Source organism: Rhinopithecus bieti, unplaced genomic scaffold (assembly GCF_001698545.2).
Source record: "Rhinopithecus bieti isolate Rb0 unplaced genomic scaffold, ASM169854v2 scaffold_62808, whole genome shotgun sequence".
NCBI lineage: Eukaryota > Metazoa > Chordata > Mammalia > Primates > Cercopithecidae > Rhinopithecus > Rhinopithecus bieti.
The window spans coordinates 95,635-110,613 of NW_016824893.1; positions in this window are offsets into that span (position 1 = coordinate 95,635).

Consider the following 14,979-nt stretch of genomic DNA (forward strand, 5'->3'; position numbering starts at 1 on the left):
TTCCTTCCTTCCTGCCTTCCGTCCTTCCTTCCTTCCTTCCTTCCTTCCTTCCTTCCTTCCTTCCCTTCTTCCTTCCTTTCTTCTTTTCTTTCTTTTTTCTTTCTTTTTCTTTGTTTCAGAACTGCAAGCCAAATGGAACGACTGAACAGTCCCAGTTCGGCCTCACTGCACATGGTGGCCCCAGTAGCTCCAGAACTATCTCCCCTGGCTTGTTCAGCCCAGAGCCTCTCCCCTACTTCTCCTCAGGGGACGTCTCAGATGGGGCGGGTGGCCTGGGAGATGGCACACTCTACAATTGGCCCTCTCTGAGTCCCTGTCACACCCTCAGCCAGTGGCGAGGGGAACCGGTAACAGGAAGCCTCAGCACCTCAAGGAAATTAGGGGTGTTGTATACAGAAGAGGGTGGTGGGTCCTGCACAGGGTGTTGTATACAGAAGAGGATGGTGGGTCCTGCACAGGTGAAACCAACATGCCTCAGTTCTGGGGACACAGAGGAATACGTGAAATTTGTGCAGTTGACAATAGGTAGTGTATAGTTTCCTCATAGGAAGTGGAACAAAAACAGTTCATGAGAAGAGGACATCAGCATGCAGGCCACCTGTCTGTGCCTCCCTTTTATGGGCTTTCTGGGCAGAGCTGTGGTGGGAAGCCTGGTGTTCTCTGCAGGCGGACGCTTACCTTCTGTGGAGTCTCCACTCAGCGTGGTCATACTCAGAGCAATCAGGCCTAACCAGCGACTCTGCTTGATAAAATATTTAGGTATTCATTTTGTTAGAGGTTAACATACTTCTGAGTACTTGTGAATCAAAATGCAAAACCGAAAACAAAATCTAGGCTATGATCATTAGTTACTTGAACTCGTTAGATTTTTTTTTTAAGTTCTGGAATTGTCCTTAGTTTGCCCCTTTCCCCTATTTCTGCCTGTAAATTTCCTGGGCGGACGTCCCTGCTCACTCCTTTAGCCATCTTATCCTGAGAACACAAACTTTGGCCTTTGTTCTGTGAAAAGCACCCGGGATTGTCATCTTGTTAGCTGTGCATCTTAGGGAATATACTCTCCTCTATCAAATTGAAAAACTGTTATCATTTACAAGAAATGCCACCTCATGCAGAGGTCACTGTTGGTAAGTTTTAACAAGCTGTGCTGTACATGGTGTGCTCTTTGGAGAGACAGGCCCATTGTTTCTGCTGACCTGTGACTGCCTGGTGTGCAGGGAGCACTCCAGTGAGGGTGTTTGCAGCTGCCATAGGCTTCTGTGTGGTTTGCATCCAACCTTGTGTTTTATCTATAGGGATATCTATTTTATCTGCAAGGTCTCAGGATGGAAATGAAATCAGGGTGCTTAAAATACCAGCTTTGGTGAAGTAAGAAGCAACAAATAAGACCCGCACGGCAAGTTCATGTCCGCTCTATCCACACTTTCAAATCCCTAAATTCTAGAGTAAAATTTCTCTTACAGAAGTATGAAAACACGCACGCATATGCACACACAGGCACACACACATGCACATCTGGTTAGAAACATTTACACAGAAAACTCTCAAACTCTTTTGGTTTTAACATTTAAAATCTTCTAAAGTGTTCACTTTCCAATAGCATCTAGAGCATCATTTAATCTTGTTTGACACAGAATGATCTCGCAGCTCCTCAGCCTTTGTGGGCCTGAGGTGGGAGATGTACATGTAAATGACTTCAGACATGCCCTGCAAATAGGATTGTTTTCACTTAGTCTCCACTCTCGGCCGGTTTTCCAGCAAACTTACTGCTATCAACTGAACATTTGCATCCTCCCAAAGTTCATGTGTTGAATACCCACAATATGATGACATTTGAAGATGGAGCCTTGGGAGGTAATTAGGGTTAGATGATGTCATAAGGCAGGTCACTAATGATGAGATTAGTGTCCTTACAAGAAGAGGAAAAGAGGCTGCGTGCAGTGGCTCATGCCTGTAATCCCAGCACTTTGGGAGTCCAAGGTGGGTGGATCATGATGTCAGGAGTTTGAGACCAGCCTGCCCAACATAGCAAAACCCCATCTGTACTAAAAATACAAAACTTTGCCGGGACGTGGTGGTGCACACCTGTAGTCCCAGATACTTGGGAGGCTGAGGCAGGAGAATTGCTTGAACCCAGGAGGCGGAGGTTGCAGTGAGCCGAGACCGCGCCAGGGCACTTCAGCCTGGGCGATAGAGCGAGACTCCATCCCAAAAGAGAAAAAAACAAAAATAAAAGAGGAGGAAAAGATACAAGAGAACACGTGAGGGCACAGCAAGAAGGTGGTCATCTGCAAGCTAGGAAGAGGGCCCTTACCTGGACTCGACCATGCCAGCACCTTGATCTTGGACTTCCAGCCCCCAGAGCTGTGAAAAAGGTGTCTGTTGTGTAAGCCACCAGCCTGTGATATTCTGTTATGGCAACCCAAGGTAAGACAGAATTGTGTCCTGAATTACTGTGAATAGATATACTTATCTAGTGGGTACAGTGTGTAGATAGTTTCTAGCCCATGGAAAGTTACAATGAGTTTTGCAGAAAGCTTTATTTCAATAAGTCAAGCTCAACACAGTGTACAACCATTTAGGGAAACTTCTCTTCTCCTGGGTTCCCGGTCCCTCTCACCCCCTCCCTTCATTAAGCTCTGAAGTGTTCCCATTCCTGTAAGCATGTTGCACAATGGAAACTGTAGTTGCTCTAAAGGGCGTTGGACTGCAGACTTCCATAGTGAAAGGGATAGGAATGTGCAATGCAGAGCACGGATGGTCTACCTAGGTCTTTAATTAACTGCACATGTCTATACATCTCTACACCCCATTTGAAACAAAGTGATTTTTGCAACTATAGTTAATGTTTGTAAATTAAAAAATAGAAAGTCTTAAATTCATGTAAATTCATACTGGGCAGTATGTATGCAAAATGGGTTTTCCCAGATGAAGTCACAGTGTGAACATTTGGATGGGTGGGTTTTCTCACTGCTTTCTCAGTGGGAAAGTTAAATAGAATAATGGAAAATGCAAACAATTTTTGACAACAATTAAAAAACAATTTTTTTTAATGTGGAGGACATGCCACTATGCTGTACATGATTTATTACCAAGTGTTCTCTATTATGAATCATTATCATAAGCATCTGTAGGAAGGAGGTTGCTACATGTGAGGTATGGCAGGAACAGGAAGGCTTGGAGAGGAGGTAGTTTGATTTGGTTTTCCTAGGATCTGAACTGAAACTAGGGGAGAGGAAGGGGCAAGGAACTCGAGGAGGTGGGAGTTGAGTCCTCTCCCCTCTACTCACTTGTTTGACTTCTGTTTGTGCTCCACAAGGACACGCCAGGCCTGCAGTAATTCTTATTTAAATAAAAATATGAATTTTTATTTATAAAAATAAAAATTGTTATTTACAAAAATAAATAAAAGAAGNGAGACAGAATCTCATTCTGTTGCCCAGGCTGGAGTGCAATGGCATAATCTCAACTCACTGTAACCTCTGCCTCCCAGGTTCCAGTGATTCTCCTCCCACAGCCTCCCGAGTAGCTGGGATCACAGGTGTGTACCACCACGCCCAGCTAATTTTTTGTATTTTTTAGTAGAGATGGGGTTTCACCCTATCGGCCAGGCTGGTCTTAAACTCCTGACCTCAAGTGATCTGCCTGCCTCGGCCTCCCAAAGTGCTGGGATTACAGGCGTGAGCCACTGTGCCCAGCTGGCAAATAATTTTCTAAAACTCAGGCCTCCTTTATGGTGACTGTTCATTCTGCTGAGCATCCGAAATGACCCTTATTGAAAGCAAAGGGTATAGTGAGGAGGAGGGGATATATAAGGCTTCACAGAGTTCCACTGTATACGCATATGAAATCCTCACAAAATAATTGATCCATACCACTCAGTAGGAGCCAACAGCATCTCCATTTCACAGTTGACAAAACCAAGGCTCAGGGAATTGCAGTGAGTTGCTGAAGATTCATCACAGGAATAGGAAATGGGAGTCAAATTGTCAAATCCCCAAGCCAGTTCTCACCCTCTTGCTGGCTGCCTTCTTGGGGGTGGAGGGCAGGGAGTGGTGGGGAAGGGGTCTCCAGTGCTCCCCTGGAGCAGAGAGCAGATGTGAGTTCTTGTGACTGGGCTGCAGAGACTAGAGTTTTATGTTCTCAGACATTCCTCAGCCTCTGCGGTTGACTCCAGTCTAAGTTCCTGATTTGTTTGGCTCTGGGAGACTCCACCCGGGGAGTGTTTGCTGGTCTCCACTGTTTTATTTGGTTCTGTTGTCTTTGTTCTCCAGATAGGGTTGGTGGCTGATGCATTCTCTAAGTCCCCATGAAAAATGAACTCTGAACTTGGGTAGGGGGACCAGCTCTTCAGAGAGACCACCCAGGACCCAGCCGCAGCAGCAGGACAACAACTTTATATATATAGTGTACACATGCATGTCATATACCTATATATAGATAGTATGTCCATGCCACATATGTATATATTTGTTTATATGATAGACGTGTGTGTTATTACCTTAAGAAATGAAAACTATGTGCTTATTATTTACTTTTCTGTTATAGAAAGATTACTAAACAAAAATAAGACTATTGAATGGTAGCAACTGGTAGTAATTAATAGTTGGATTAGCTAAACAAATAATGTATCTCAGGAAAGCATAATATGTGTATCATGTTTCTGTCATCTGACACAGCAGCTTATTTGACTTTTCTCTTTCCTGGATATTTTTGTGTTGTAAGCTCAGGTAGGATGTATTTGGGACACAGTCAGTGAAGAGGATGGGCCACAGAGTCAGCCTCCGCTGACATCCCCTCCCCAGCCCCTCAGCGTACTTATGGGATCTTCAGAAAACCGAGGTCTTGAGTTCCCTGCAAAAGTGCCTCCTGACTTAAATACCTAGGAAACATTTTTCACTAAAATTGTCTCTCGGAGATTAAAGGCTCCGATGAAAATCCCACAGAACATGCTTATGTCCATTTAACCTGAAGTTTCCTCTAAATTTGATTATAGAACATTCTTTTATTTTTTTTCCCCCATTGACACTTATTGGTAATAGCCAACAGGTCCTACCTGACCAGCCCATCCCTTACCAGTCCTGCTGGCCTCCCTGCAGTTTATTTGATCTGTCTCTAGCCCAGATTGCTTCTCCAAGGTATCTGCAGGGCACCTCCCTCACTTCCTTTAGTCTTTCTCAAATGATTCCCTGAGCAGGCCACTCCCTCTCTCTCCTCCCTGTTTTATTTTTCTTTCCCTAAGTGCATGCATCTAACATTTTATACATCTGACCTATTTAGCCTATTGGATCTACTCTCTGTCAAGAAGCCAGGCTCCTTATGGCTGTGAGCATCTATTCTGTCTAGGGGCTCACTGCTGTATCCCTTGGGCCTAGAGATGCTTGGGTCATCATAGCAACTCAGGGAAGAGAGGTGAGATGGAGAAGGTAAAGAGGGAGAACCACAGCACACGTGTGTGGGGAGCCTATGAAGGGACAGGACATAACTGATGGGAAGCCACCCCACTAAGCCTTTCTGGTCTCTCCCCACAGATGAAGAACCCTAAAGTGCTCCTAGTTCTCTCTACTCCACATCCATTCAGTAAACATTAAGCACCTACACCCCGTACTTGCCACACAGTTAACTAGGGCCTGGTGATACAGAGGTGAGGAAGAGTGCCCATCTTCAGGGAAGTGATTTCTAGTGGGCACCTGCACGTGGGCAGAAAGAGGGACATTGAGCAGAACCAGCCTCGACACCAGTTGTGTCACCTTCTCACCTGCAAGACACTTCCTTTCCTTCCCTCCCCCTTCCCCTCCCCTCCCCTCCCCTTCTCTCCTCCCCTCCCCTTTTTTCGTCTTTCCCCTTTCCCCTTTCCTTTCCTTTCCTTTCCTTTCCTTTCCTTTCCTTTCCTTTCCTTTCCTTCTCTCTTTCCCTCCAAACCTGAACATGTGAAAAAGCAATCCAATCAAAAGGAAAATAGTGTTAAGAGCAAGGAAAGAAGATCCTTTCCAGTTCCCTTTGAACTGGAAATCAGCCTTATAATCTGCTTGTCTGCATAGCATTTCATATCTCCCTGAACAGACCCAAAAAATCACCAGGATTTAAGTTTTGGAAATAACTGTAGTGTAATTTGACCCTCAGCACATTTGTCTGGAATACATTCCTTAAGAAATCCAACATATGCATATATACATGGCAGAACGCTCAAAATTCCATCTCAACCATTAAACCGCTTATAAAAGGTATCAGGTGGGGAATTAAACCTGAAAACATTTGGGAACCCAAAACGCTATCCAGATCTCCATTCATAGATTTTTTTTTTTTTTTAAATCAAAAGAATTCTCAGCAGATGGTAGTAAGTCCATAAACTCAGAGCAAGGGGTCTTCAGGAAAGTGAGTTTGTTTTAGATCAGATGCTTGAACACCGAGATGCTCTGAGAAATCTGAAACATGGATAAAACACACCAAGCCTTTGTCCAAATCAAGTGGAGTGATTTTCCTGCAGCCACAGGCCTTAGCCACACATTCCTAAACCATGTGCAGCTGTCAGCTCACTGAGGGGAAACAGGGAAAGCCGTTAGTGAAAAACCACATGCCTATGAAGTTAATAAATGAATGTCTCAACGTTTTCCACCGAAATAAAATGCTCAGTAGCTCAAGTCCTTAAAATGGCCTAGAACTCAATAGAGGAAAGTGACGTGACTCATTCAGAGGACCTGTCTGGGAGCTGGGTTTGCGAGGCACATAAATACCTCACCTGGTTGCTGTTCTCCATCTATTACAAAAAGGAGGAAAGGACTGGAAAAGATTACGTATGCCTAGAAATCCTCGAAAGCTTCAAACTTATTTACACTTAAGAAGGCAAAACATGCTAAGCCAAGCATTCTAGGAGGTGGTGTAATGAGATTCTCCCTCCCATTTTCCCTTTTTCCCCAGTTGAACTTCCATATGTTATCAATTACGAGCCACCACAGTTTTATTCAGTTGAGGGAGCAATTGCATTCACGCATGGCTTGTTTCCCTCTGCCCCAGTGAAGAGAATTTCCAGAGAACGGGATGGTGAACCCGTGGTGAAGAGGTCAGTGTACACACATTGAAAGGCTAAAATGGGAAGTGTTTCTGAGGCCAGTTTTCCTGGAAAACAGTCTGCCGGGAGGGCTTCAATGGTTAATACCCAGTAGCCCTACCCCGAGGATATATTTTCGCATAAAGGGTAAGTGTTTGTATTTTGGCAGAGAAAAGGAGTATGCTACTCATTGTCCTTTGGGACAAATACGAGGGTGTCAAGATTCAGCTCATGTCAACAGTCTTAGATTATTATTTCCCATGCCCCACCCCGCCAGCAGAGCTTCCCTGGCTCTGGGCTATGGTGCAAAGTGAGTAGGACTTCCCCTTCCTTTGAAGGCAATTGCACAAGGAGTGAAAAATACTTGCTTGTAAAATCTCTTTGTACAAAGAATTTCATATTCTGGACCCCCATTACCTCAAACACGCTGTCTGGTTTATTTTCCAAGAACTAATAGGAAGAAAACTCTTCGATGTCAAGCCCAGTTGCCTCTTGTAGAACAACGGTGTCAGCAACAGAGACAGGGGAGGCAGAAGCGCATGAGCTGGTGGGGGCTCCACAGCCACGAGGTGGGATTTAGTTGTGGAGTCACATTTGGATTCTTCCATTCATTCCAACGGTACCTACTCTTCACATAGAGAGAGAAGGAGCCCAGAGCAAGATGAGAGTGGAGAGAATGAGGGCAAGGGGCCTGGTCGTGAGGGACTCCTGAAGGGCCTCACAGGCTGAGGTTTGGCATTTTTAAAGAATTGTTTCATAACTGCAATGGAAACCACAGAATGACACCATGTGATTTCCGCTTTTTAAGGATCGCTTTTGGTAGCTTTCTGGGAATACACCGAGGGAAGCAAGAGCAGGGTGGACACCCACTCAGAGGCTATGGTGGTGGTCCTCATGACAGATCACAGTGGTCAGAATGCATTGGGACATTGAAAGTGGACAGAGGTTGCAACTTCATTCCAATCTGCCGAGTTTGTCACAGTGGGCAGGTACAACTGATTGCGTGTTTTAAATTTCTGAAAATAAGCCTCCAAAAAGTTAGAGCTTATAATTGTGGTTCTAAAATGTATCAAAGTGTTTTTAAGTATCTGGCAACTACAGTATTCTCACCTGATTTCCAGTTAGCAACATGGAAAATCATCTGTGAAAGTAAAGACTGTAATTTTGAAGTGCACATGAATCATCTGGGGGACACTCCTGAAAGGGTGGATTCCTGGTTGGTCTCTGTTTCCTACCACCCCCTCCTGATGGGACAGCATGGAGGTCTCTCCTGTGTGACAGATTGGATGCACTTCAACAGAGGCTGTAACCAGAACAGGATAAGCTGTACCGCAGTAAAAAAAGAACCCCACACTCTCAGTGGCTTAGAAGGATAACCCTGGATTGACACAGTCCTTCTGGGTTAGGATGGAGGCCTTTGTTCCACACTGTCCTCATTCAGGATCCTAATGGAAGCTCCGCCTTCTGGGACTCTGCTGGTTGCCATGTCAGGAGGAAGAGAAGATAGACAATCGTGGGCTGGCTGTTTATGCTGCCTCCCATCTGTAGCATGTCGCTTCTGTTGGTGGCTCACTGGCCACACCTAATGCTACGGGGTGTAGAAATGCCATCCTCCTATGATCCTGGAAGGAGAGAGAAGGGGATATCAGAACCAGTGGCAATGTCCACCTCAGCAGACAAGGAGGTAAAGGAACCAGACCTGGAAAGATGGTTCTTGAGATCTTGAGGATCACTGGGCATCTATGGATGGTGAAGTTAATAAAATAATAAGATAGTGGTACTCATTTCCAAAATTGACAAAAACTTCCTTAGAGAAATTTCTTCATCTTTATTAAGTATTTTATGTTTGCTAGGATTAATTAAAAAAGTTAATGTATATTAACAGAAAAGCTCTAAATCAAAGTTTCTTTAAATATCTGATACATAGTTTTTGAGTCAAGGGAAACTGCTTGAAAATAACAGAGTTGGGTGGGCGCAGCGGCTCACGCCTGTAATCCCAGCACTTTGGGAGGCCGAGGTGGGTAGATCACAAGGTCAGGAGATCGAGACCATCCTGGCTAATACAGTGAAACCCCATCTCTACTAAAAATACAAAAAAATTAGCTGGGTGTGGTGGCGGGTGCCTGTAGGCCCAGCTACTCGGGAGGCTGAGGCAGGAGAATGGCGTGAACCCGGGAGGTGGAGCTTGCAGCGAGCCGAGATCGTGCCACTGCACTCCAGCCTGGGTGACACAGCGAGACTCTATCTCAAAACAAAACAAAACAAAACAAAACAAAACAAAACAAAACAAGAGTTTATGTTATTCAGGTTGCTCCTATTTGGCACGATGGAATTGTTAGCCTTGTGAAGCTCCACTGTTCTTTGATCCAGGATCCTTCACAGAGTCTGAGCATCTGTCTCCCTGTTCCAGCCCCTCTGCCAGTTCCCTTGCCTTACCGCCCCGGCTGTGTCCATCACCTTATTCATCTGGATCTCTGTTTTCTGTTTTGTACAGTAAGATGGAGAGGGACAGTTTATTACTAACGTCCCTCTCAGAAGAATCCAAAAACATGGGTCCTGATGTGATCCCATACGCTCAACAGTTTTGAGTCACTCACTCTATGAAACAATCACAAACCAGTATGTTCAACAGTGTTTTAAGTTCTGAGAAATGTTATGAGACGCAACTTACTGCAAAGAAGCAAAAGTGGCTCCCGCCATCCTAGATATTAAAAATTCATTTTCATATGATAGAATGAGTCTTAATGTTTTATGAACCTGGGTTTGTGTTTCGCTTTTTCCATTTACTGGATGTGTGCCTTGGAGAAGAAACTTAATCCGCAGCTTCCTCATCAGTAAGATGGATTCTAATTTACTTCTGAAGTTCTTGTGAGAATAAAGTGAGATAATGTGACAAAGTGCTGAGCATAGTGTCCATCTAAGACACGCTGATAGTTGTTTCATGAATGTCACATGAAAAGAACGTTCAACTAGTAAAAGACTATCATAATCTTTATCCTCACAACTTTGGATGGTATCTTGGTGTGAACTTGGCCACATTCAATTCTGTCAGCCTCTGTCAATCTGAAAGTTTAATGAGGCTTTTTCTGGAGATTCCTTCCATTTAGAAAAGAACCTTTCATTTCCTTCCCCAATTACACTCTCTCAGGTAGACAGAGCCTAAAATGCTGTTCCATTAAGTGTTTGGCCCCCATTGGACCTCACTTGCTGCCCTACTTGCCCACGAACCCTGTCTTCTCTGAATTCTCATATTCTTCACACATCATCCTAATGCTTCAAAAACAGTTATCCATGCAATAAACATCCTATGCTAAACTATAAACAAACTACAAATGTTGTTTATAGTTTAGCATAGGATGTGAGGCCAAGGGCTCACATTCATTCGATGGCCTCCCCCCGTTTTTCAGGTGAGGGAATGACGGCACACTCTGAGGCAGGTGAGTCCCAGGTATTGGAGGAAGGGGTTCTAAAAGGCAGCCGAGGCCCATCTCCTTCTGGCTTTTCCTTCTCCAGAGTTTCTGCCAAAGCAAGGGGACAGGACCTGAACACACAGGAGAAACCCTCACGAAGGTGGCCTGTGCAGAGCCACACATGCAGCCACCCAGCTTGGGGTCCTTCCAGCTCAGCTCTTGTTCAGCACTGTAGAAAGTGACAGAACCCGAGTTATTTTACAGGGCTAAGTGGACAAGTCTGGTTTGGCGTGTTCAAAATGCTGATGAGATTAGCCATCTCTTCTGACTACCGAGTTAGAAATCTACTCGGTTTATCTGGGGCATCCTTACCCTCTTTACTCCTTCTGGTCAGAACATGCCAGCTACACCTGCAAGGATGGGAGAACACAGTGATGATGCTGACTCATCAAATAGTCAAAATGTGTTTACTGATTGTTGAATTGTGGCCATTTTTCTCTACCCTTCTAAAAGTCCTTGATCAAAACCGACAGGATGCGATTTTAAAATATGGCACACACAAAGCTGAAAGCACACAATTCGAATGTCCTTGTCTCTTTGAACTCAGTGGGCTGTGTGTTACCCACAGTGGAAGAGCTGAAGTCTTTTTTTCTAACTTTATGGGCTCCCATTTAGGTACGAATGAAATCGCTGAAATTTTGACTGCTTGAGGACTGTTTTTTTCACACAGGCATCAGTTAAAAATACCAAAATGAACGTAAGGGCCCTTCTGTGTGTAAGCATAACACACTCAGTTTGCCTCTTCTTATCTTCAACCGGACTGTAGGGAGGGCATGCCTTCCTCAAAACATTTCGAATCAGAGTTGAATTTCAAGTTCCACTCTGCAAATTTCTCTGGGATCTTGGTTAAGGGGCATAATCTCCATGGAACTAAGTTTCTTCACCTCTAAAATGGGGACAAGAACTATCATTTTGGGTTTATTGTGGTGACATTTATAGTTTAGCATAGGATGTGAACGTGAAAAAAAAAAAGTCAGTACATACTGATTAAGCACCTATTATATACCCTGGGCTTCTGTGTTTGCTGCTTGCTGCCCAACTCTGGGACCACAGTTTGCATCACAGTCATTAGAGATTTGCATGTTTATTAGGATTTTTTTTTTTTTTTTTTTTTTTTTTTTTGGCAGGGAATAAAATGTTTTGAGGAAGGCACACCTTTTTAAAATTCACACAAAGCACTATTTAGGCTAGAAAAGGCTGGGTCATGGCCATGACAAAAAATATAATCTAGTGGGGAAAGGCAACATGGAAACTCAAAAAAAAAATTGCACTGATTGATGGTTGTGTTGAGTATTGAAAGAGCAAGTGTCTGTGTGGTCAAGGAAGGAGGAGAAAACATTCCTTCCAGAGTGAAGAGCTACTGAAACTCAGCAGCAATGGCAGTTTTAAGATACGTCCACAAGTTACCTTGATATTCCTCCCTTTAAAATATGTGCCTTACTCCTCTCCTTGGGAGAGTGGGCTATATTTAGTAACCTTCGAATGAACTGATTGTGATGGACAGCCATCACACATATTGAATGTGTGTGATGCAGGACACTGAACTGTATGAGGCATTGTGGCATCCTCCTTGCTCCCTCTCCTTGGTCACTCCCTCTAGGGGGAACCAGATGTTATAAGGACTCTCAGGCAGCCCCTGGGAGAGGCCCATGCTGTAGAGAATTGAGGCCTCTTGCTAATACCTTATGAGCCATCTTGGAAGTGGTCAAGCCCCAGCTGCCATCTTGTCTGCAGCCTCGTGAAATACCCTGAGCCAACACCACTTGGTTAAGCCACTCTAGCATTCCTGATCCACAGGAACTACGAAAATAATTGTTCATTGTTTTAAGTTGCTGAGTTTTGGGACAATTTGTTACATAATAGATCAGAAATTCAGTGGTGAAAATTTTCCAAAGGAAACTTCCCTTTGGTTGGAGTCTGGGGGCCTGGGCTTGGTGACCGAGATCTGACAGTCATATGCCCCTCTGTTAATAGGAAGTTAGGATTTAGCCTGTCAGCAACTATTCAAGCCAGAGGAAGTCTTTACACAGGGGAGTGACATGATCAGAGTTGATGATGATATTTATGGCATGAAATGGAATGGGGAAGAGGCCGGTTGGGGTGAGGGAGACTTCCAGTTAGGAACTTCTAGAATCAATAGTTCAGGTAAGAGATGATGAGAACATGAACTAAGGCAATGGCAGAGGGGTTGCATATGGGAGGACTGTCTTAAGATTTGGTGGTTTTCAGAAAGCAACAGGTAGTTTCCAAGGCCATCCAGTGCAATCATGTTTCATTCTGCATTGTGTAGGAAAAAAAATGTGAACTATATGACACCATATTTATACCAACATTCACACACACACACACACACACTCTTCCATGAGCTTAGAAGAATGAGCCCGTCACAAAGAGTACTTCAAAAGAATGCCACACTCTTAGGATTTAATATTAAGCATTTGAAAAAATAGTTCTTTATAGAAATGCTAGTTCAAGAACAAAAAGAAAATAAAGAGCGCCCATCTTCCATTGGAACCAAAAGCCTTACATTTGTCTGTTGTACTAGTAAGGCCACAGAGGATTAGACTGAATTATAGTGGGGTGATTTATAGGCCTGTCTGAATACAGATTGCACACAGTATCGAAATACTGGAAGTTTCAAACACTGTGACTCAAATAGCACAAGCAGTGATAGTAAATTAGCTAAGTGCTCATCTCCCCAGACAAGGGTTTCCTTAGGAAAATAATATCTATTTTTGGTATTTCAGTAGCTCTAGAAAGAGATGAATACTACTGAAAGAGACGAATATGTCAATGCTAAGTCATGTATGTTTTAAAAGGCCACATTTCTACACAAATGGTAGGAAAGGAAAATTTGCTTCTTTTGTTTTTTTTTTTAGAAAACTTATTTTATTCTATTATATTGAACACATTGTATCATCCCCACTCATAGCTGCATTCCAAAATAGTTCTTCTGGGAAGCAGAGTTTTAGTTTTACTGAACATGAATAAAAAAACCAGGCAGAATTCAAAACCAGGAGAGTCAAGGAAGCATATTTGCTTTTGAGAAGGAAAATATTTATAAACAGTAATAGTTGAGAATCATATAATTTTTCTGAAAATTACCTTTTAAAGAGGGCTTTATTTTACATTTGCATAGTATATGGAATTTTGCAAGAAACATTAATTTTCAAATAACTTGATGTAATAAATAATCATGGAATACTCATTGTCCAAATATAGCAGATAGCACATGTCCACTAAGAGGAATGTTATTTCTCTTAAAATAAAGGGGAAAATCTAAGTTCTTTGAGGCAGAGACCGTGTTGTTGACTATGAAAGTCCTGTGCCTACCATGATACCTGGAAGGAGTCACTCAACAAGTGACATTTTCAAGAGGAATGAAGGAAGGAGTGGAGGAGCCAGTGTGTGAAAACATGCCAAGGTACAGATGTTGGGCTGGTACAAATAAAAACAAAGCCATACATTTCAAAGGTATGCCTCCAGGGTGAGAACTCATAAATATTTACAACTGAAGAGTCGTGTGGAAGATGTAAAAAAATCCTGATGTTTAAGAAAAGACAAAAATAACACAAGTGTGAACTGAGATGCTGCAGCACATTTTAGGAACCCTGATGTAACCATTTTAGCAAAAACACATTGCTAGAGCCACAGTTAAGAACACTGGTGTTTGGAGTAATTGGAATGTGGTGAAAATAACTTAATGAAATAATGTTTCTTCAAGACTATCAAAAATCTGCTTCTGATTCATAGTCCAAAGTTAAACTTTTGTGGAAGGAGAATACAGAAGGACAAAGAGAAACCACCACCATTAGTGCCTGCACCAGAGCAATTTATTAGTGTAACTTTTCTTTTGTTCTTTAAAGATTTCATAACAACTGAAGTATGTACAAAGTCTTACAGCATTTACACCATAAAAAGTTTCCTATTAGCTGATGAAGTCTAAGGTAGTGCTGCTGAGAACTTCAGATGTGGCAAAGGCAATGAGGCAAACCACTTGTAGGTTTCCCTCTCTGCTGCCACATCATAGAGTCAGCTGAGTGACAGCTAACTGTACCACCTGAAAGACAGGTTATTGGGAAAAAAAGGGGACAAGTTGATAGGCAGCACTAGAGACCATGGGGTGGAAAAGCTACATAGCATTGAATTTCTACAGTTTCCTAGAGCTGTAACAAAGACCCACAGCCTGAGATAGTAACATATGCAAGACAACAGAATCACGCTGCTCAGATATGGTTCAGCTACCAAGTGTGTTCACTTTTGAATGGGAGGCTCTACTGATATGGCTGGTATTTTCACTTCTGTTCGTATCTTCCGATAGCTCAAACCTGCACAAGCCTCACTCCCTTCCCCCAAATCAAATAACAATAAAGGGAGAGAGAAAGAAACAGCATGAAATTAGTAGTTCTTGACAAAACAAACAAACAAAAAAAACACAACTTTTTTTTTTTTTTTTTTTTTTTT